General features: G+C 44.7%; 1 protein-coding gene across 3 annotated transcripts in view; it reads left to right on the top strand.

Moving 5' to 3' along the window:
* Positions 1 to 5,856: 5,856 nt before the first annotated feature.
* chl1a (cell adhesion molecule L1-like a) overlaps positions 5,857 to 23,674 on the top strand; it is a 93,476-nt gene continuing 75,658 nt past the window's right edge. Inside the window, exon 1 of one of the 3 annotated variants that reach the window (XM_077214064.1) lies at positions 5,857 to 6,014. The gene's annotated coding sequence lies outside the window, so the exon portion shown is untranslated. The remainder of the gene's footprint in view (positions 6,015 to 23,674) is intronic. The other 2 variants (XM_077214065.1, XM_077214062.1) reach the window with 2 other exon arrangements.

Genomic DNA, 23,674 nt, shown 5'->3' with positions numbered 1-23,674 from the left:
CTGCAAAGCTAATATACGAATGAACACATTGTGCGGCCATACACAGAAGACCAACGGCCAAGGTCAGGATTTTCGTTAAATAATACATCACATTTCATATAGTATACCCCCTGAACATTTGGAATATACATGCATAGGAGCATTCTGTGATACCTTTGTGTCTTATTAAAAAAAATGTTGATGCTGGTCGCTATTCACTGCCATTATATGCGCAAGCGAGACAATGGCTGAATCCAAAATCACTCCCTATACCCTCAATTAGGGCATTATTTCAGGTGACACCCATTTGTAGAGGTGCCCGAAACCATAGTGGACATTATAGAGAACACTCATTCATTCCCACATTGCACCGCAACAACGGATGCACAGGCAATGTAAGTTCAACGACTGTCCGAATTCCCTCACTTGTTTTCATTCACCCCACACCAAGTGAACTGTATTAGTGGACTAACGTAGGGAATAGTGATTGAGGGTTTAGGGGTCATTTGGGATTCAGCTATTGTTTAAAAGTGTTCCTTTTGCGGTCCATAAAAAAGGGGAGTACGGCACCAGGGTGAGTAATTTATGACTTAATTTTCATTTTAGGGTGAACTACCCCTTTAATGGCAGGTTCCATTGTAACAACTTACCCTATATAGTGTGACAGCATGTCTATACAAAAATCGACTTTCAAAAATAAACCTGTCCTGAGAAATATTACATACAGTGGATAATAAGAACCATTTAGTTAGCCTATAAAATAATCTTCAAACGGTTTCATTTAAATGAACAAATTTTTCCATTCCATTTACTTTTGAAACTTTACTGCACCTATAGTGTTTGTGCTTCAATAAAAGGTCAAAGTTCAAAGAAATTCAAACCAGTCCTTGCCAGTTGTAATGCAACAGCTGAGAGATACTCAAAATGGAGAAATATGTAAAGACAAAAGGTGTTGTTAAATGTAGAATAGACCTTTTTTCGAATGCTTTGATTGATGTGTTTAAATTGCTATCTATATTTGTCCGAGTGCCAGCTTAAAATACACACATCAGACGTGATTTACAATGGAATGAGACCAACGGCGCAGCTCATTAAGTGACTTTGAGCATTCCACAGAGTCAACATCACCATGACAACAAAAAAGGCATCTTTTAGGACAATAGTGTCCTAGGCAGTGAATGAGGTTTCAGAGCGTCCCTCGTGTGCTCTCTGATCCTTCTAATGCAAAACTCTTTCCACAGCGTAATCCGCAAAGAGGGGTCTGAACCTCAGCCTGTCGTACAAAACACAAAAGAGAGGAACACATTTGCATTATCCATAATTACAGAGGTAGATTTTCTTGTTGGTGGGTGGGATAAGGGGGCATTTTCTTCACAAGCAATGCTTGAAAGAAAGTGAATTGTCCAAGCCAATCATGTATTTTTTTCTTTTCATTTATTACTTTTCTCTTCTTATTTATCTGCAAAAATCTATCTATCTATCTATCTATCTATCTATCTATCTATCTATCTATCTATCTATCTATCTATCTATCTATCTATCTATCTATCTATCTATCTATCTATCTGTCTTTCTAACTGTCCATCTATCTATCTTTTTCTGTCTGTCTGTCTGTCTATCTATCATATGTCCCATTAAAGGGATTGTTCACCCAAAAATGAAAATTCTATCAGTATTTACTCACCCTCATGTTGTTCCAACCCCCTAAGACCTTCGTTCATCTTCGAAACATGAATTAAGATATTTTTGATGAAATCTGAGAGCTGGATCACTCCTCCATACTAGTCCATAGGCTTCTTGAGGGATTGAATCTTGCCGGCCTCGAAAAGTTATTAAAGACATCGTTAAAATAGTCCAAGTGACTACAGTGGCTCAATCTTAAGTTTATCAGGCGACGAGAATACTTTTTGTGCGAAAAACAAACAAAAATAACGACTTTATTTCAACTATTCATTTCCTTCTCTGTGGGCCTCTAGTCAGTTAAACTAGTGTAATGGCGTAGAGGTACGTCACACGAATAGGCTCACTATTGACCGACGCTGGTCATGTGGGTGATGCGTGTGACGTACAACAACGGATTTTACGCTGTTAAACTACTAACCTGACTCGAGGCCCAGAGAGAAGGAAATGAATAGTTTAAATAAAGTCGTTATTTGTGTTTGTTTTTCGCCAGTATGGAGGAGTGATCCAGCTCTCACAGTTCATCAAAAATATCTTAATTCGTGTTCGAGTAAAGATGAACGAACGTCTTACGGGGTTGGAACATCATGAGGGTGAGTAAATACTGACAGAATTTCCACTTTTGGGTGAACTATCCCTTTAAGGGCTTCATACGATCCTGAAGGGTCATGCACACATATAAAAAATGCATAATATAATAGATTTTTATTTTATTTTATTTTTTGAATTTTTATGATTGCTCATCAAAAGGTTCAAACGTGTCAATACAATTAAATAAATAAGGCTGATTACTTAAAGGACAAGTTCGGTATTTTACACCAGAGACATTATATAGAGACATGCCACTTACTCAATCCTCAATACACCTATATAGGGAAAACCCGTAACACCAAAGATGGCGGTTGTATGCACATGTCCCGCCCCTCCTGCTGGAAAGCGAATCGTCTGCTTTTAACAGTCAAGCCGGGAAACATTTAAGCCTATAGTCTGGTTCCACTGACGCATGCGCATAGTTGAGGTTTGCGACAGGGGAAAATACGTTACTGTTTGAAAAGGTGGCAGATTTGATATGCAGTGTATGTGTGCGTTGTGTAAATATCAGACATCCCAAGTGTCTACCGCATATTGATAGCAGCTCCCTGATGCCAGCAAATTAGTTCAAATCTCCCGGAATCTAGAGCGAGCGAGCGAGAGCTCACACATACTGTGCTTCATACCGTGTAGCGCGTGCACGTCAGAGAGGGAGAGAACCCTTGCGCATGCGTAGTAAAAGTATAACCTGTGGGGAAAAAGGCGTTTTAAACCTTATTTTGGGGCAAAGTCATCAAACTTTTTCAGCGTTTTTTATCATATTTTACTGCTGTTTCTATACATACAGTTTTTATGTCCCGGTGACCAGTGAAAGTGCAGTTCTGACTCTCTGCCCATTCATTTAGATAGGAACCGGGTCTTGTTAGTCCGAAATATCTGCCCAGACGCGTTGCCAATATGGCGGGCGAGTGGCATGACTTGCCTAAAAGGACTTTGTTTACACTTATTAAAGCCCTTTTTAAGATCGTTTCTGATGAAACAGCGATTTTTGTGTGAGCATATCAGTGAAGTTTGGTGAGTTTCACTTCTTTGTAAACTAAAGTTTAATGCGTTTTATGAATGATTGTTCCAGTGCACCTATGAAACCATTGAATGGGTGGGTGGGGGGGGGGGGGGGGGTGCTACCACAGAAACCGAAAATTCTCGGGACAGCAGCATTTGTCCAAATTTTAATCTTAACCGTTCTATTTCATCAGAAGCGATCTTAAAACAGGGCTTTAAGTGTAAAATACCGAACTTACCCTTTAAATAACTGTGTATCATGAAAATAAATTCCATATCCACATTACCATATGGTTTGTATTTTTAAAACACAATGAAATGTAAAAATGCACACTTCAATATACCCGCAATAGATTCATTCAACAAAACTATAGTCAGCGTGTAGCCAAAATGAGATTTCACAATAACTTTCAGCTTTCAATCAATATCACTAAATATGAGGAAACACTTTGTTACACTGAAGTATTGTATCACCCAGTATTGTAATTGCACATTATGAATCATGACAACATTTTTTGTAATAGGATTCAAACAGAGCTGTCCTGCAATTGCATGTAATAACTAAGAGAAAGCAGAAGGACCAATTACGTGCATGGCTGGACATTAACTGCCCTCCTGAACCAAGATTAAAAAGCAATTACAGCATGTAAGTAAGAGTTCATTTTAACTCTCTGATTAGTGATTCCTGACACTGTAAGGTCATTCATATTCACTTTTAAAGGTAATTCGGGGAAGGTAATACTAAGAAATAGGGCCTACTCGGAAACCCTCTTAGTGTTGACCTCTGCTAGTTTATGTTCAGCTTGGGTAAACAAAGTAAATTACACATCTCGTGAACGGTGAACAGCACCTCCAACCCCTGCCTGCAAAAGTGAGCAGAAAATCCCTAACATAGGTGTACAAACATATTAAGGCCTCTGAATTCTGAGCCAGAAGGATAAGCACTTTGCAGCAGTGCACTCGTTGGTGTCCCGCGGACCCTGCAGTTTAAATAGACTTGGTTTAAATGGCTTTAAGTGAGCACTCAGAGGGACCTGACATGGCTGCATCTACAGTAATAATGAGTTTGAAAAGCTGTGGAAATGAGTGGAACTAACTGAGAGTACCCCAGTTTAAGTGCTGGAGTGGTATCCGCTGCTTAGATTGCAAGTGTTGGAGGATATCGTGTCAAACCAAGCCAAGTTTATTTATAAAGCACATTTAAAACACCAAAAGTTGACCCAAAGTGCCGTAAAATAGGAAACAATATAGTATATAAGGAAATGTAAAGACAAAAATAGAATAGAAAACAAACAAACAAACAAATAATGTACTGCCAGTCTGCCACACACTTCACTGTAAACATGTTTTGGTGAATTCAGAAACACGTTATTAACGACACTAGCGGTCATTAAGTGAACTGCAGCCAGGAACTTATTGCTCGTGCTGACACTCTTGCACATCACAAATACACAAGACTGGACGTGGTTCAATGCCCCATGCGGGCCTGCTCACGATTTACAACAAAGTTTTTCTCTCTCTCTCGTTTTTTTGCTTAGAAGTAAAAGAAGTTGGAAATACCTTTGCAGCGATACTGTTAAGAAGCATCCCGACGCCGTCCATGCTGCTGAGAGCGATAGGCTACGATGAATGGAAGTAGCCTACTGCTCACTTACCTCTCAATAACAAAATAAACACACAACAAAAATGACAGCAGTGAAAAAACAGCACTTAAGAAAGCATCTGATCATAGTGATATGGATATGTTTACAAAAGCAATGCAATTCACCGGCATCACGGCGACAGGTGAGGTAGTTAAAATAAGTGGCAGTAGGCTACAGTAGCAAAGTAAGTTTGGCCATATTCGAGACCATAGACTAGATCTGGCTATGTGAGACTGTAGTTTGAATTAATTCCTTTTCTTTGCATGATACTAGCTCTTTCGAAATTATCCTGAACCATGTGTTATTAAACGTAAGAGGCTACCGGAAACGCATAGCCTAGGCTACGTCACATCCTTTTGATTAACCTGTCAAAAACGCCATGAGTCCACATATAGAAAGTCAGGGAAGGTCTAGTCTTTTTAAGTTTCGTTACAAGCTGTTCGCATTAGTAATTAAAAAGCGAGTAGTGTAGCCTACTGCCAACATGTAAAATGCTACCTGTAACCTCAGAATAGCAATAGGCTACATATAATTGTATGGTAAAAAAACTGTCACATTTGGACACATTTGTCACATCACATTTGATTATAACTTATTTTAAAAGGCTATGTTTATTCTTATTTTTGTAGTCAGTCTTAAACATTTATATTATATATTTAATATAAAATGTTTAGAAAATCTAATGGGTATTTATATTAACGATATATAAGTTAATGAAACACAGTTAATGGCTGTGAAATTCACCTGTGCGATATGGCCTCTTGTAATGCCTTGAATAGCCTGATACAAATATGACCAGTTAAACACCTGGTGCGTGATTGCATTTTTATGTAATATGTGTAGCATAGACACTAATTTAAGTTTTAAGGGTTCCCTTTTTAAAATAGAAATAAAATCCTCATGCTCGTGTAATATAGGTAACCTAGTGGTCGTTCGAGTTTCTGATTTTCGCGCTCCTGCCAGTGCACGTAGATGTGGCGCGCGCCCACCGCTTGATTAGGGAGGAGGGGGACGCGCTCAGTCACAGAGTGCGTGGAAAAGTTTGCGTGCCGTGTTGGTGTCACCCTGTTCATTTCTTGTGACAAGAGCCCGCTGGATCTTAACATCGACTGAAATCAGGTAAGGCACGTTTATTTAACAGGTGCGAGAATGAATAGCCTAATGCAAAGGATTTGTTCATTTGTTGCACTATTCTTGATTTCAAAGTGTGTCACTCTCATCCTTCACACATGGGCATGAGTAAACTAGTGGCATGTTAAATCATATCTCGAGAAACCACATTTTTGTTAATCCGAATTAATTACTTTTACAAATAGATTCATGCCAGTGCACAAAGTTATTTGAAGTAATTGCAAAACACCTCAGACTTATCTTTATTTCTGTATCAGATAGGCTAAGATAAGGCAGAATAGCTCCTTAAGGTAACAACTGTACATTTTCACCCTAAAATGTGAAATAAGAAATAGCAGAATGTTACATTTGGAATAATAATATTGAAATAATGCTGCAATATTGAAAAATGCTATAAAAAAAACAATGGCAAATAATTTACAAGTTACCATTTTTTGGTCTTTTACTCCTCTGCGATAATTATCTGCAATAATTCAGTGAAACAATTTTATTTAACTTTACTTAATTTTATACAACTTTAAATTTATTTGGTGTGTTAACCAGGCTGGATGGCGGAGCAAAGCATATTGTGTACGTTTGGGCTCTTCTTAGGCACACGAGAAAGAAGAGGTCGCTCAGGGCAGGGACTATAGTTTGTTCTCTGAAGTCTGTCTATTCAAGCTGCTGCAGCTTTTCACAGAGAAATAGGTCGAACCTCTTTCATTGTGACCCAACTTGACTGGGAGCGGGTAATTGGCAAATCCAGAGACACTCAAATACCCTGCTGAGACCCTAATATCAGACACAAGCATTACATGAACAGTACAAATATAATAACAGTTCTTCTTTTTATGCATGGAGCACAGCAAACCCCTAAATGACATTTGAGAATGAAACAAGTTTTGAGATGAGAAAAATGGAAACCCATCTTTATTTCTGAATTTCTTTTAATCAGCATTTTCTACCTTCACTGTAAAAAATGTTTTGGTTTTCAACCTGAAAAGTGCTTCAGGTGGTAAATTCTAAATTGAATGTAAGTCAGAAGTATTATTTAATATGACCAATCAATCAAATAAGAACTATATCATATATAATTAAAGGAATACTTCACACAAACATGAATATTCAGATGTCATGTTGTCCCAAACCTGTCTGACTTTCTTCTTCAGACATTTTGAAGAATGTCTCAACTGTTTTTTTTATCAATGAAAGTCATTGGGGTCCAAAACAACATTGGACCCATTATCTTTCAAGTCATGGCCAAAAAACTGATCTATGATCTAAATGACTGGATTGCTCATTGAAGCCACTGGAAGTGTTTCAGGGGCCATCTTATGATTCTCTACCGACAGAGGGCATCATTGACTTACAGGCAAACATTGCCCTAATTTAAAATCACCCGATTTGCTGCGTATCAGTCTCACATTAAGCGTTTTTCAGATATATGTATGTACATTAATTGATACTTTGAACATTTTCTGTAATATTTATGGTCTTTCTGAGCAGAATAATCAGTATATAGAAATTGTTAAGATGGGTGTGTCTACGGCACACTACCGACACACAGGTAACTGAACTAACGTGAAATAGATTTATTTATGTACGTAATAATGCAGGAAATATTACTGTAAGCATGAACATATATGGGATATTTTTATCAGAAATTGATTTGAATATGCATTAACTACTACAATACATACAATAACATATAGAGGGTAGGCTATGCGGGTGAAGTCACCATCGCCTGGAGTGACTGCGGTTACACCCACTGAGTGGCAGCATTGGTTTTTAGTGTGAATGCCGCAAAAAACACACAAAACGCATGTAAAACGGGAAAGAGCTTTGAGATCGACTATATAAATAGATTTGACAAGAAATCTGAGGTATATTTTTACAGACTGCCTAAAGCTACAAACAGAGAAGCAAATGCAATCGCTGCAATTCACAAAACAAACGACTCACGCGAAACGTGGATTTGCAGTTATCATTTTGTGTCAATATGCTGAATTTTGGGGTAAAATTAAATACTAAATATTGTATTGGCAACTCGTATATTCTGCATAATTGGCATAATATTTTAATACACTGAGAAAAAAAAACTATACAAGTTTTAGGGCTGGGCTCAAGCCCCTGCCCCTTTTGTCTCAAAATGTATTGTGCCCCTCTCTGTTAATTGTAAATAATAATAATTATTATTATTATAAATAGTATAATAAATAACAATACACTTATACACTATTGCCACTTACAATTATAATACAAAAAAAATATTATATAAATTTTTTTTGGGCGGAAGCATTTGTCGGCAGCAGTTCGCCGCGAGTCTTCAAACTACATGAGCAGCGGGTAACGTTAAGCTAATATGGAAAAGTTACATTTATCCTACCATGCTACTGTTAAAGTTGCGGCAGCATGCGAGTTATGCTTAACTAAAATAAAAGTAGCTATAACTCGATTTCAGCCGCATTCTGAGTCTGACAATGTCATTCCTTTTAATCCAAAGGGAAATACATCTAGTGAAATGCAATCTCAAGTCCATGTCCAACTCTAAATTGTAAGGAATTTATATCTTTGATTTCATAGTAACACTTTACAATAAGGTTCATTTGATTATTATTCATGTATTAACTAACATTAACTAACCGTGAGCAACACATTTGTTAGCCTACTGTATTTGTTAATCTTAGTTAATAATAATACACCTGTTAATTGTTTGTTCATGTTATGTCACAGTCAGTGCATTAACTAATGTTAACAAATACAACTTTTGATTTTAATAATGTTTTATTAAATGCTGAAATTAATATTAACTAAGATTAATAAATGCCGAAGTGCAGTTCATTATTAGTTCATGTTAACAAATTTAACTAATGAAACCTTATTGTAAAGTGATACTGATTTCATGATAGCTAACACTATATGCATATAATAGTTTCCCTTTCGAGAGGTCTCTCCTATTGCTAAGTAGCTTACGCTATGGGAAAACTCCTTTTCTCGAGAATATTGAAGTCTTTATGTAAAACGCATTAGAGCTGCACAGCTGACAGCAATGAACGAAGGAAGCTCGGTCATTGGCTGTGCTGCGGCAACTCGCTCGAACCAATGACGGGGCGACTCTGAATGCGCGACCAATGAGCGCGCTTCGCGCCCGCGCGCGTCAGAGCCCGCCAAGATGGGCGTGGCCAAGAGCTATTTATTGGGCGCCCCGTCATGAGAGTTCTTTAGATTTAATCTCCTTCAGCGAACACCTTCTTCGCTGGATCCTCCGGATTATTGAAGCCTTCGCCGCCGTCGAAAAGCATACCAGCGGGATTGATACGAGGACGTCGGCACCTTCAGCCGCCTTCGAACGCCATCCTACTGAGCCATCCGGCGTGCCACACACGCAAGTATCTTTACATCTGTTCGCCCCGCGACACTTGTAAAAGAGCAATTTTCTGAGGTGTTCTTTCAAATGCCTTCCTGCGCGTCGTGCAGAGACCTTCTCCCGGACGGGGATCGTCACATCATCTGCGCTCGCTGCCTGGGCCGGGACCACGCAGAAGCTGCTTTGACCAAGGGCGGATGCCCGGAATGTGATGACCTGGGTCTCTCCGCACTGCGGGCTCGCCTCGCCTCTTTCGCCGTGAGCAAGCCCATCGCCCCCACCCCTCTGTTTGAGCCGCGCACTAAGAAAAAGCGCCGCTCACAGAGGCTTCCTGAACCGGAGCTCAGTGACGTCACGCCGAGCCAGTCTCCGCGTGCTTCACCGCCGCTCTTACCTTCCCCGCCGCCGGTTCAGTTCACCCAGCCGGACCCACACCCCTCGAGCAGAGCGGTGGGCCTTGTGACTTTCGGCGCGTCCGAGGACGATGGGGGAATGGATGACAGCTTGTCCATCGACGCTGCATCGGACAACTGGCCGGGCTCCACTCTCGACCCCGCCCCGTCGACGCTAGCGTCGACGCACGAGCGGGGGCTCCACCATGGATACGGAGATTATCCGCGTCCTCTCGAAGGCCGTAGAGGACCTCGGGCTCGATTGGTCTTCTCCCGAAGAACCAACCCGAAGCCGGCTGGATGAGTGGTTTCTGCAGGGGCGCCAGCAGGCCCCTCGGCAAAGGCCTTCTCCCTTCTTCCCGGAGGTTCATGACGAACTCACCAAGTCATGGAAAGCCCCCCACTCTGCGTGTCTGAAGCCTTCTTTTTCTTTGTCGCTCTCCTCTGTGGACGGCGCGAAGGAAAGAGGCTACGAGGGAACGCCGCCCCTCGAGGAGGCCGTGGCTAATCATCTCTGCCCGCCCTCCACCACCGGATGGAAAGCCAAAGCTTCCCACCCCTCGAAGCCCTGCCGCACTACTTCTGCTCCAAGCTGCATCAGCACTTCACTCAATGGCGGTACTTCAAGTGTTCCAAGCTAAGCTTCTCCGCTCTATGGACGAGTCTGGCCCCGAACCCGAAGCCTTTAAGGACCTACGCGGCGCAACTGATATAGCTCTGCGAGCCACGAAGGCCACCGCCCAGTCTATTGGCCGCGCCATGGCTAATTTGACTGTTCTCGAGCGCCATCTGTGGCTGACTCTGACGGAGATGAAGGACGCGGATAAGGCGCCGTTTCTCGACGCGCCTATCTCCACCAGCGGGCTGTTTGGACCGGCGGTTAAAGGTTTCGCCGAACGCTTCACTGAGGCCCAGAACGCTTCACAAGCTATGCGCCATTTCCTGCCCAAACGCTCCAGCTCATCGCAGAGCAGACAGAGACCGCCACAGCCGCAGCGGGCTAGAACAGCTCCCACCGCCTCTCAGCCCGCGCCTCATGCTGACGCTCGACTCCGCTCGCGCTCCCACAACCGCAAGCCGCCTCCTGAGCGACGGGGTCCTCGGCCCAAGATTGGCTGAACCCTGAGCCTCGAAAGCTGTCCTAGCCACATGAATGAGAAGAGAGAGTGCGTGTCTCGCAAAAGCCGGACCACTCTCTCTGTAAAAGCTCAAACATTACCCAGTCCCCTTACAGGCGGCTGGAAATGTCCATACAGCAGTCAATGGGCCAGTCACAGAGCTCGCTCACCTGCAAACAAACGCCGTTTTTACGGCGACGCACAGAAAACACAAAAAGAGTCTTTTTCTGCCTGTGTCACTAAGGGTTCACATGTCCACAAAGTGTGCATTCCCAGATACTGTCAAAACAGTGCCAAATTCATTCCCAGCTCAGGCTGCGCGCCCCATGAATGTAGATCACGTGCCTACGGTCATGTACGCACCACTACACACAAACACTGTTCACACAGTTATGAATTCATCCCCAGTAAAAGCGGGAAACATTATAAAAGTGACGCGTGTGCCTACCACTGTTTATGCACCCCCACTTATAAACACTGTCCTTACAGTGTCAAACACAACCCCAGCTCAGACTGCGAGTTTTACAGACATAGCGCGCGCTGTTGTAAGCACACACGCGCCCATTCACTCAGCTGCTCAGCGCGCGCCCACGCCTCTGAGAGCTACGAGCTCAGGCGATTCGCTGGCCGGGTCCCTACGTCACAGCGGCCCGCCCCTAGCCTGTATTCAGCCCATATCTGTACACGCAGCGGCATGGGAAAACATTCCAGAAATGCCGAAATGGGTATTGAATATAGTAAAGCACGGATACTCGCTCCAGTTCGCTCGCAGACCACCACGTTTTACGACTGTGGTCGAGACGAAAGTGAGAAAGGAGTGTTCACAGGTTCTATGCACCGAGGTGCGCAAACTCATAGAAAAGGGCGCTGTGGAAACTGTTCCCCCCTCTATGAGCGAGGCAGGTTTTTACAGCCGCTATTTTCTCGTCCCGAAAAAGGATGGTGGTCTCCGCCCCATCCTAGATCTCAGACACCTGAACAAAGCACTAATGATTCGCTCGTTCAGAATGTTAACAACCAAGCATATCCTCGCGCAAGTACGCCCAGGAGATTGGTTTCTCTCAGTGGATCTGAAAGATGCTTACTTTCACATTCCAATAGCGCCTCATCACAGGCCGTTTCTGAGATTCGCTTTCGAGGGACAGTCTTACAAGTACACAGTACTTCCGTTCGGCCTGTCCCTGGCTCCCCGTACATTCACGAAATGTATGGACGCAGCACTTTCCCCCTTGAGACGAAGGGGAGTGCGAATACTGAATTATCTCGACGATTGACTGGTCCTAGCACAATCAGAGAGTCAGTTAATAACACACAGATCTTGGATTATCAGCCATTTAGAATGCCTGGGTCTAAGAATCAATTTTGCAAAAAGCATACTATCTCCCAGCCAGAGGATTTCTTTCCTGGGAATAGTTTCAGAGGATGCTCGGTCTCATGCCCTCAGCATCAGCCGTACTCCAGCTAGGATTGTTGCATATGCGCCCTCTCCAACGCTGGCTCAAGAGCCGCGTCCCTACTCACGCGTGGCGTTCGGGCCACTTTTTAATCAGAGCGAACCACGGCTGTATAAAAGCCCTGACGCACTGGAAAGCCGCCGACTGGTACCAGTCAGGCGTGAGTCTGGGTGTGAACACAAGGAGAAAGATGATAACGACAGATGCCTCCAAAATAGGTTGGGGGGCCCTTTACGAGGGCAGGCCTGTCTCCGGCTTTTGGTCAAACCCGGAGAAGCGCCTGCACATAAACTGTCTGGAGATGAAAGCGGTCGCTTTGGCTCTCAGAGCCCTGCTTCCACATCTAAAAAACGAACACGTCCTGGTCCGAACGGACAACATGACGGTAGTGTCGTACATAAATCGCCAGGGTGGACTCAGGTCAAGCTCCATGCATTCAAGGGCCAGGAGACTCATTTTATGGTCCCAGCACAACTTGCGCTCGCTGAGAGCAGCGCATGTGCCAGGCGCCCTGAACCAGGGGGCAGACATGCTATCCAGAGACAAGATTCTCCCAGGAGAATGGGCTCTCAACCCGCTGACGATTCAATGGTTATGGAAAACCTTTGGCAAAGCGGAGATCGACCTCTTCGCCTCCAAGGAGAACGCGCACTGCTCTCTTTTCTTCACGAAGAGCACGGACGCGCTCGCCCAGAGCTGGCCGAGCCGCCCCTTATATGCCTTTCCCCCGATCGCGATGCTGCCACAGGTCATCAGTCGGGTCAGAGAGGAGAAAAACGCAGTGCTTCTGATAGCCCCACTCTGGAAGAACCAAACATGGTTTCCAGATCTGATGCAAATGCAATCTGCACCACGGCCGATTCCACTGAGGCCAGACCTCCTCAGTCAGGCCAGCGGGATGATATTTCATCCCCGCCCCGATCTGTGGGCCCTTCATGCATGGCCCCTCAACGGGTTCCCAGGAACCTCACGAGCGGAGCGCTAAAAACCATCGCTGAGGCGCGTGCGCCCTCCACGAGACGCATATATGCCCAGAAATGGAAAGTGTTCAGTGACTGGTGTAATGCCAAGGGCCTGAACCCTGAGACATGCGAGATTACGAACGTACTCGCTTTTCTACAAGGGCTTCTGGAGGCGGGCCGCACCCCCTCCACGCTCAAAGTATATGTGGCGGCCATCACAGCGTCACACAACCCAGTAATGGAACGTCCATTGGGAAGAAACGACCTAATTATTCGTTTCCTAAGGGGCGCTAGGAGGATGAACCCTTCACGCCCCCCCTCAGTGCCGATCTGGGACCTAGCTACTGTCCTAGACGCTCTTAAAGGGCCCCCGTTCGAACCACTCCGAACCGTGCACCTTAAACAGCTCTCGCTCAAGACTGCGCTCTTGCTGGCACTCGCCTCGGTCAAGAGAGTGGGCGACCTGCACGCGCTTTCGACAAGCGCTGCCTGCCTAGAATTCGGACCTAACGACTGCAGGGTCGTCCTTAGACCGAAACATGGGTATATTCCTAAAGTGCTCACCACTCCCTTCAGAGCACAGGTTATCTCCCTAACTGCGCTATCGTCTCCAGCAGACGAACACGACGCTAATCTACTCTGCCCCGTTAGTGCTCTCAGAGTGTATTTGGAGCGTTCTGCCCTATTCAGACAGACAGAACAACTGTTTGTATGCTTTGGCGGCCGTACGAAAGGTTCCGCCGTTTCAAAGCAGAGAATCTCTCACTGGATAGTTTATGAAGCTAAGGGACTTCAATGCCCCTGGGGAGTCAAAGCACACTCCACCAGGAGTGTGGCTTCTTCCTGGGCATGGTCGAGCGGGATACCGATCGAGGATATTTGTGCGGCGGCAGGCTGGGCCTCACCGTCCACATTTATCAGGTTCTACAACCTACAGGTCCCGACATTGCATTCCAATGTACTATCAGCATGATACTAGTTGAACTACGAGTTCGTATCTAGATTATGTATGTCCTTGTCACACTGAGCGCCTTCTAGCCGCTCTGTATTTTTCCCACATATAAAGCTCGCCTCTGCCAGCTAGTTGGATGATAACTTTGCTTTTCAACTCAGGCACCTGCCTCTGGCTATCATAAGGCGAAGTTCAGCACGCACAGCGTTTTGCATGGTGTTCCCATAGCGTAAGCTACTTACGCAATAGGAGAGACCTCTCGAAAGGGAACGACTCGGTTACTAACGTAACCTCGGTTCCCTGAGAGGAGGGAACGAGTATTGCGTAAGCTGCCGTGCTTGTGCTTGGTTAGTTCGCTTCAGTCGTTTTAACCTAAAGAACTCTCATGACGGGGCACCCAATAAATAGCTCTTGGCCACGCCCATCTTGGCGGGCTCTGACGCGCGCGGGCGCGAAGCGCGCTCATTGGTCGCGCATTCAGAGTCGCCCCGTCATTGGTTCGAGCAAGTTGACGCAGCACAGCCAATGACCGAGCTTCCTTCGATCATTGCTGTCAGCTGTGCAGCTGCAATGCGTTTTACATAAAGACTTCAATATTCTCGAGAAAAGGAGTTCCCTTTCAAGGGAACTCGAGCTGCGTTGAGACACGGTGGGAACGCTCTGCGTGATTGCGTCGTGAAGCACGTGTATAATCAGTCCAATGGAAGAGCGAGACGTCATAGGCGGTGACGTCATAGACCAGGAAGCTATAAAGCACACCAGAAAACAGACCGCGACAGCTTCTGTTGCCTTCAGCAAGCGATCTGTGTATTCTGTCCTTGTCATATTTATTGTTGTCTGTCAAGTTGCAATATATATATATATTATGGCAAAAGAGAGCAAGCAGCTTTTGTGTTGTTCCCTGCCCACGTTATATCACGGGTGGACACACACACATCAGCTTTTTGTTACTATTTGGGAGTGGAGCATGCCACAGTCAGTTCTCATTGCGAGAAGCTGTCCGTGAGGACGCTCCGCTCCCGCCGGGCGTTCTTCGAGGAGGACGGTTCGGTTCGCGCTCCCCTCGCGGGTCCCGCTGTTGCCGATGCACGGCGGCGACTCGCATTTTGGGGTTCACAAACGGATCTGACAGCGGGGGTTGGGACGGGCCCCGCCCTATCTCAGCTTTCACCTGGCAGATCCAGTGCTGGCGATTTCCAGTTCCGAGGAATTGGTATCGTTAGTGTTTTGTTTAGAAAAAGAGAACAAAACAAATAAAGATATTAAGAAAGGGCAGATGTTTGAGTTTTCAATAAATGAATAAATAAGTCAGCTCATAACTCTGTTGAATAAAGAGGAGCTTTAAAAGGAGGTTTATCTAGTGCTGTTGCTAGTTAAATATTTTCTGGCCAGCTGAACATTATGAGAGTGAAAATAAAAAGAGTTTATTAGATGAAATAAATCTAAAAACAGAAAAACTCTGTATCTCAGCCTCCTCGTCGGGGACTGCCGTTTTTTCCCTATCTCCACACCACACTGAGGTGTCGAGATCGTGGAATAAGTCGGTTTCTATTTTATGTGTTTAATGCCCAACGTCTAACTATAGTAATGCTATGGGTATTAAGTATCATGGTATGACAGTGCCTCGGGTTAAAGAGACGCTTGCTAGCTTTCTCTCTCCCGAGTCGGCGTCATCATTTTTAACCCCGACGTTACCCACCAGCCATCTAAATACATTTTTTTATTAGGCAACGCTGGTGGGTAAATTATAAAGACATGGATGAATGTGAGGTTGAAAAAAAAAAACAGCACTGACGCTATTCGAGAATTGCGTCGTGCAAAAACAGATAAACTATACTGGGGAGGGACGGTTTCGAGAATGCGTTTCTCCTCTGCGTCCTCTGGGTGGCGACTCTCTGAGGAGGGTCGCAGCACGGCCAGTTCGGTTGTTTTCCTGCTGGTGGCCACGGAGTGATATATTTATATATATATATATATATATATATATATATATATATATATATATATATATATATATATATACGTTTTTCTGATTTAAAAATAAAAAAAAATAAGATAAAATTATATCTGTTCTTCTGGACGCTCCGCTTTCAAAAAAACTAAGAATAAACCGTTCAGCGGCGTTCCAGAGGTTTCTTCCTCACCAATCTAATGTTCCTGAGACTGCTGGGCGGAGCAGTCACAGTCTACTAAACTCCTCGCAGCACAGAGTGCAAGAACGAGCATCGCCATTTGGGCTCCTCCACAATCGAAGGGGACTTGGGTGGCGGTAGCAGTCTAGCCAGTTAGAGATATGCAAGATCTGAGGACTATTTTATCTCTAAAAAAGCTTGGACAATAGGAAGCCCTGACGCCGAGGCTATCAGGCTTCTAAAGGGTGGTCCCCTCCGGGGTAGGGATGGTTTTGAGAAAATCGTTTCTCCTCGGCGCCCTCTGGGGTGCGACTCTCTGAGGAGGGTCGCAGCGCTGCCAGTTCGGTTTTCCTGCCGGTTCGCCGTTCAGGACACCAAGGTGTCAGTGTCCCCAAACGATCATCCGAGGGGGGTCGTAGAGCAGTCAGTTCGGTTTCCCTGCCGGTTCGCCGTTTCAGGGTGCCGAGGTGCCTGCATTTTCCAATGATCCTCCGAGGAGGGTCGTTGGAATTAAGTTATTTAAAGGGAAGCATGATCTGAGGACTGTCGTCATCTCTAATAAAGCTTCTGAGGGCTCCTCCGGGGCAGGGACGGTTTTGAGAAATCGTTTCTCCTCGGCGCCCTCTGGGGTGCGACTCTCTGAGGAGGGTCGCAGCGCTGCCAGTTCGGTTGTTCCCTGCCGGTTCGCCGTTCAGGGCACCGAGGTGTCAGCGCCCCCATACGATCCTCCGAGGAGGGTCGTAGAACGGTCAGTTCGGTTGTTCCCTGCCGGTTCGCCGCTTCAGGGCACCGTAGTGACTGTTCAACCAAATCCAGAGGCCAGTCTTGAGAGACTGGTTCCTCTAGTACAATTTCTGGCAGTGTGGAAACTACTGCCACATATTTCTCGGTGGGTCCTGCACACTATAAAAAAGGGTTCAGAATTCGGTTCTTGTCCGCCCAGATTTCTAGGTGTCCTCCCCACTGTGGTGGACCCCGAGCAGGCTTTGGTTATGGAGCAGGAAGTACTGACACTTCTGCAAAAGGAGCTGTAGAAGGGGTTCCTCCTCCCGGCAGACAGTCAGGGTTTTACTGCCATTACTTCATTGTTCCGAAAGAGGATGAGGGGTTGCGTCCTACTCTAGACCTGCGTCAATTAAACAGCAGGTTTCAGAATCTTAAGTTCAAAGTATGCTTACGCTAAATATGATTGTGTCACAGATTCAGTCCGAGGACTGGTTTGTCACAATAGACTTAAAGGATGCTTACTTATCTATCCATCCTCATCACAGGAGGTTCCTGAGGTTTGCTTTCAGGGGCGAAGCATACCAGTATCGGGTTCTTCCATTCGGCCTAGGTTATCACCCCACACCTTTTACAATATGCGTGGATGCAGCTCTGGCTCCTCTGAGATTCCAGGGCATTCGCGTATTAAATTATATCGACGATTGGTTGATTTTAGCTCAGTCCGAGCTTTTGGCAGTTCAACATCGAGATGTCGTTCTGTCCCACATAAGGACGTTGGGGTTGCGGCTCAACACCAAAAAGAGTGTACTCCTCCCAGCTCAGAGGACCACTTTCTAGGTGTATTATGGGATTCGACAACAATGCAAGCACGTCTGTCTCCTGCACGTATTTCTGCGATTCTCACAGCCGTAAAGAATGTAAAACTAGGTCAGTCACTCACTGCAAACAGTCTCTGAGACTGTTGGGGCTCATGGTAGTTGCGTCTAACGTAGTTACTTTTGGCCTTCTGTACATGAGACCCCTGCAGTGGTGGCTCGGGACCAAGGGGTTTTCTCCGAGGGGAAATCCGTTTTCGCATGATCAAGGTCACGCGGCTATGCCTTCGTGACTCGGACATGTGGAAGAAACCTTGGTTCCTCGCCCAGGGCCCAGTGCTGGGTGCTTCTTGTCGACGCGTCACGCTATCGACGGATGCTTCCCTCACAGGATGGGGGGCGGTCATGAGTGGCCGCTCGGTGAAAGGTCTTTGGCTGGGGCTCATGGCAGTTGCGTCCAACGTAGATACTTTTGGCCTTCTGTACATGAGACCCCTGCAGTGTTGGCTCGGGACCAAGGGGTTTTCTCCGAGGGGAAATCCGTTTTCGCATGATCAAGGTCACGCGGCTATGCCTTCGTGCCTCGGTCATGTGGAAGAACCTTGGTTCCTCGCCCAGGCCCAGTGTTGGGGGCTTCTTGTCGACGCATAATGCTATCGACGGATGTTTCCCTCACAAGTCGGGGGCAAACATGAGTGGTTGGTCGGCGAAGGGTCCGGACAACACACTGATGGTCTCGTATATCAGAGCAGATATCCTGTTGAGGCAGGGGCTGTGGCCCGGGGAATGGAGACTTCACCCCGAGGTGGTGGAGCTTCTTAGGGAGAACTTCGGTCAAACTACAAGTCGACCTTTCGCATCGCTTGTAAAATGCATTGCCCTTGTGGTTCTCCCTCACGCATCCAGCTCCGCTTGGACTGGATGTAATGTAATAGGTGTGGTTGCCGCTACACCTATACGCTTTTCCCGATATCTTTGCTCCTGGGAGCTCTGGAGTTGTGGATACTGTGGGCTCGGCCTCTGAGGGGGCCCAGCTCATAGATTCAGGTTTCTCGACCGAGGTCGTGGAGACCATACTCCAGTCTAAAGCTCCCTCCACGAGAAGACTAATATGCTGTTCTCTGCCTGGTGCAGAGAACGCCTTCTGAATCTCGTTTCTGCCCTGTTGGTACAGTACTTGATTTCTGTAATGAATGTTTCTTTGCTGGGCTATCTCTGAGGAGAGATCCTTAATTTCGTCTTCTCCGTGGTACATGAGGCTGAGGCCTGCACGTACTTGGATTTGCACCTGGTTGGTGGTAGTATTTCTTCACCCCAGATCGGGTTGTATTTCTAGGTCCCTACTAAATGTGCGGGTCATTTGTGCTCCAGGCCTTCTGTCCTTCACCTCTAATACCCCAGATCAGGAAAATCTTAAATCTGTTATGCCCTTTCCGGGCTTTGGATGCTTAGGTCCACAGAGCTGCTCAGTGGCGTTTATCAGAACAATTTTTTGTCTGCTTCGGGTAACCTAAGATAGGTTGCCCTGCATCTAAACAGATAATGAGCAAGTGGGTAGTTGAGGCTATCTCACTTGCTTATGAAGCGGCCGGACAGCGTTCACCTGTGGCTGTTCAGGCCCATTCTACAAGGAGTATGGCTGCCTCTAGGCTTTAATTTCGGGTATTCCCCTTCAGGATATTTGTAATGCGGCAGGCTGGTCCTCACCTCATACATTTGTCAGATTTTATGACCTACACCTCTCCACTCCCGGGGCTAGGTTGCTTGCTTCTAGTGTGCGCAAGGACTTCACACAGAACGGGCATTTGTCTTATGGCGTAGTGGGTATGGGGTTCCCACCGCGTCTCAACGCAGCTCGAGTTCCCTTGAAAGGGAACGTCTTAGGTTACGTATGTAACCCTGGTTCCCTGAGAGGGAACGAGACGCTGCGTTCTCCTGCCATACTTCCTGCATGCCCTGATCGACTTGCTTCAGGCTTTTTCAGAAGCTGTCGCGGTCTGTTTTCTGGTGTGCTTTATAGCTTCCTGGTCTATGACGACACCGCCTATGACGTCTCGCTCTTCCATTGGACTGATTATACACGTGCTTCACGACGCAATCACGCAGAGCGTTCCCACCGCGTCTCAACGCAGCGTCTCGTTCCCTCTCAGGGAACCAGGGTTACATACGTAACCTGAGACGTTTTCCCATAGCGTAAGCTACTTACACAATACTCGTTCCCTCCTCTCAGGGAACCGAGGTTACGTTAGTAACCGAGTCGATTCATATAGTAATCGCGCTCTTGAAAACATTTCTAACTTTAACTTTCAGGGAAAATGTTTTTAAACAAAGACTGAGGGGCCGTTTACATGACACAGTTTTCAACTAAAATGTTTTAGCCGTTCATTTACATGACAATGGCATTTTGGGGCCCTGAAAATGCAAACTTTTGAAAACGAGTTTCAAAATGCAAGATTTCGAAAACTGTGACGTTATGCGCAGACGTATTACGTGTTCAGTCTAGCGTTTTTAGTCGTGTTCGCAAATCCTTGTGAAAGGGGATTTTTTTTACGTGTTGTCTGTTTGCAAAAACTTCTGTTTTTAGTACATCGTTATCATGTAAACGTACCCTGAAAGAGTTGTCGGAAGCTTAGTGATGGTGACGTTAAAGTCATGCAACTGTGGGGTTGTTCATACACTTCACAATTCATAAAAGTTGTGTTCTAAATAATATTTAGTAATATTATAGTAATTTCCCTATTTCCGTTTGATGTGTTATGCATTCTAATTGTATCAACATCTTTTCATAGAATGCCAAGGAAATAAAGGATAAAAAACAAGGAACTCTTCTTTTTTTCTTTTTGCCCTTTTTGGTCCTTCCGCCCCTGCCCCAGAGGAGGTCTGTGCACGCCACTGATGCCCTCCATTACTAAATTTGCATTATACTTTATAAAAAAGTTTTACCATGCATCATCTTTCTTGGAGCGTCAGTATAAATGCTTGGAAATAAAGCTTCACGTCTTTAAATCCATACGCAGTCAGCGTCATTTCTCTGAATAAGTTGTGAAGTGTGAATATTATTTCCTGATGTCTTTTTGTTGACCAACATCCACTTCAGACTCTTGGAAATCTCGGAAACCGTTAAAAAGCCACAGGTCAGCTAAATGCCTTACAAAGCCTAAATCTGTATTCATAAATCATTGTATCATATAAATACTGATGTATCTCGTCCGTCAGCTGATCTGATTTTTTCTACTGTAATGAAGATGAACGTAACTTTTAATAAGTAGGGGAAATTGTGTTTCTTTGTTTTAGTTTCCTGCCACTCATCAGTTACCATGGACACTAACACTAATCATTACAGCTGTTCGTTATTTTGTCTCATCATCACAGTGTATTAAAGTTCCTCCTTGTCATTCAGTTGTGGTCTGGTATTGTTTGTGTTAGCACACTGTCTTGCATGTTGGCTGTTTACTCTGAGAATTACATCAAATCTTATGTTATTGAATCACCGTCTTCATCTTCCTTGAAATAAGCATTACATCAAACATATGATCATTATTTTAACTCATCAGAATAATTCAACCGATTTCAAATTCAAGTTATACAAGATTCAACTAGACAAGGTTGTAAAAAAAAAATGCACAGCCAGTTTCTTTATACTTAAACATTAAAATGGATAGTTCACCCAAAAATGTTGTCATCATTTACTCACTCATGTTCCAAACCTGTATGAGTTTCTTTCTTCTATTGAACACAGAAGATATTTTGAAGAATGTTGTTAACCAGATAGTTGATGGTAGCCATTGACTGACATAGTAGGGGGATAAAATACTATGGAAATCAATGGCCATCTGTCAGTTGTCTGGTTACCAACATTCTTTACAATAAATTATTTTGTGTTCAACATAAATAAACTGGTTTGAAACAACATGAGGGCGGGTAAATTTTGACTTAATTTTCATTTTTGGTGAACAAATCCCTCAAGACAAGAGAGCAATAAACCCACTTATAGAGCAAAGGAATTCTCAAAGAAAATGTGCTTTATCCATCAAAAATGTGAAGAAACTACTCGGTGTGTTGAGTTCAGTCATCATTAATCTCTATCATTATGTCCCGAAGCCATTGAACTGCCTCGGTGCACATAAAAACCATATAAACCTGTAATCCAATTTATCAACATCTATCTAAACTCCACATTTATCTGTACGTCTGCCGCCACCGGCTGATTTTCTCCTAGGTAATGTCTGTGTTTGGATTCTTGCACCGTCTTAGGGATAAACTCCTTTATGTGATTCCTGCTGTGGTGAGAATGGATTTGGGGTGATTTTGTGAAAGTCAGTGGGCAGTGGAGACTGTGCTGTTTCTCAGTAAACACAGAGTTAATCCCATGAGGCACCAGGGCTGAGTGCCCACTTAATGTCTATTTAACATTTAGCCAGTCTCCAAGTGCAGGCTGTTCATTAAGGACCTAGCAGTCTTTGAGAATGTTGATAAATATATATTTTTCTCTTTTCTTTAGTTTCAGTTTTTTTTGTTGTTGTCTTAAGCATCTCCAACCTATTTATAGCAACAAAACTGGAAGATAAAATCTGAAATTGAAAACTCATCGTCCATTGTCCTAGTGTGGTGTAGGTTTCTATAGGGCTTTGCTATGCAGTTGCTAAGATGTTGTGCGTGTCTTAGCACATTATTTTGAAATGGGGAGTTCAGGCTTGTATAAAGGGTGATAGTGGTTGTTAGGTGGTTGCTTATAATGACCCACATCAATTTTAATTGAAGGTAATACTTTTTGTACTATATAGCAGGGCCTAAACAGGCTTATTGGCTCGGTGTGAGCTTGTTTTGAACACAACCCTACACACACACATCTTCACTATAACACATATGTCTATAAACAAGTTATACTTGTAACAAATTACAGTTGAAAAAAGCACATACCTTGTGCTTCAAATAATAAGCCCATTTGGGGATAGTAAAGATCAATTTGCAAAAGCACACATACAATAAGCATTTGATAAGATAAAAAAAAAACTGTTTCCAATTTTTTATTCATAGATAAGTGAAATGTAAGGGGGCTTTTCCACTGGGCTCGTTTGCTGCGGTCCGAGCCCGAGCGCGTTTGTTCCCGGCGCCCCCCGCAGCGTTGATCTGGTTTCACACTCAACTTGATTCTATCGAACTCTGGTGCGTTTGCGTGCATCTTACGTCATTGCAAACGTGCACGGCGCATGATAGAAAACACGACGCGGGTCAATATATTGTGTTTTTTATTAATTTGGTGCCATTATTCATAGCTGAGTAAACAACCCAGGTTAACTGTGTGTGTGTGTGTGTGTGTTTCGCATAAGCTGTTTTTCCGCTGCTTGCAAATGGACTCTTTTGAGGAGACAGTGGATTTCCATTAATTTGTTGCCCTGATTGCACGCACTATGCGCGAATACACTGCAGACTCACTCTTGCTCGTATCCAGGGTAAATCTTCATCCCTTACGTGTGTTTTATTTAACTAAATACATCATAATCGACTAAAACGCATGCGCAGGATACTTTACTTCCTGAACAAGTGCGCACCCGAGTCCGTGTAGTTTTCACATACACGCGAATCGCAGCACGGTTCGGGAGCAACCGAACTCAGACCACCTCCTCCAGGTAGTCTCGGGTTCGGTACCCCAGTGCGCACCCGGGTCCCATGACAGGGTTCACATTAGCGATTTTTCATGCGAACCGTGCCCCGTTCCGAACTAAACTGCCAGTGTGAAAGCCCCCTAAG

Source organism: Siphateles boraxobius, unplaced genomic scaffold (assembly GCF_051911475.1).
Source record: "Siphateles boraxobius isolate OS27281-9 unplaced genomic scaffold, OSU_SipBor_1 68, whole genome shotgun sequence".
Taxonomy (NCBI): domain Eukaryota; kingdom Metazoa; phylum Chordata; class Actinopteri; order Cypriniformes; family Leuciscidae; genus Siphateles; species Siphateles boraxobius.
The sequence above is the reverse complement of the archived record's forward strand: the minus strand, read 5'-3'. Positions and strand labels throughout refer to the sequence as shown.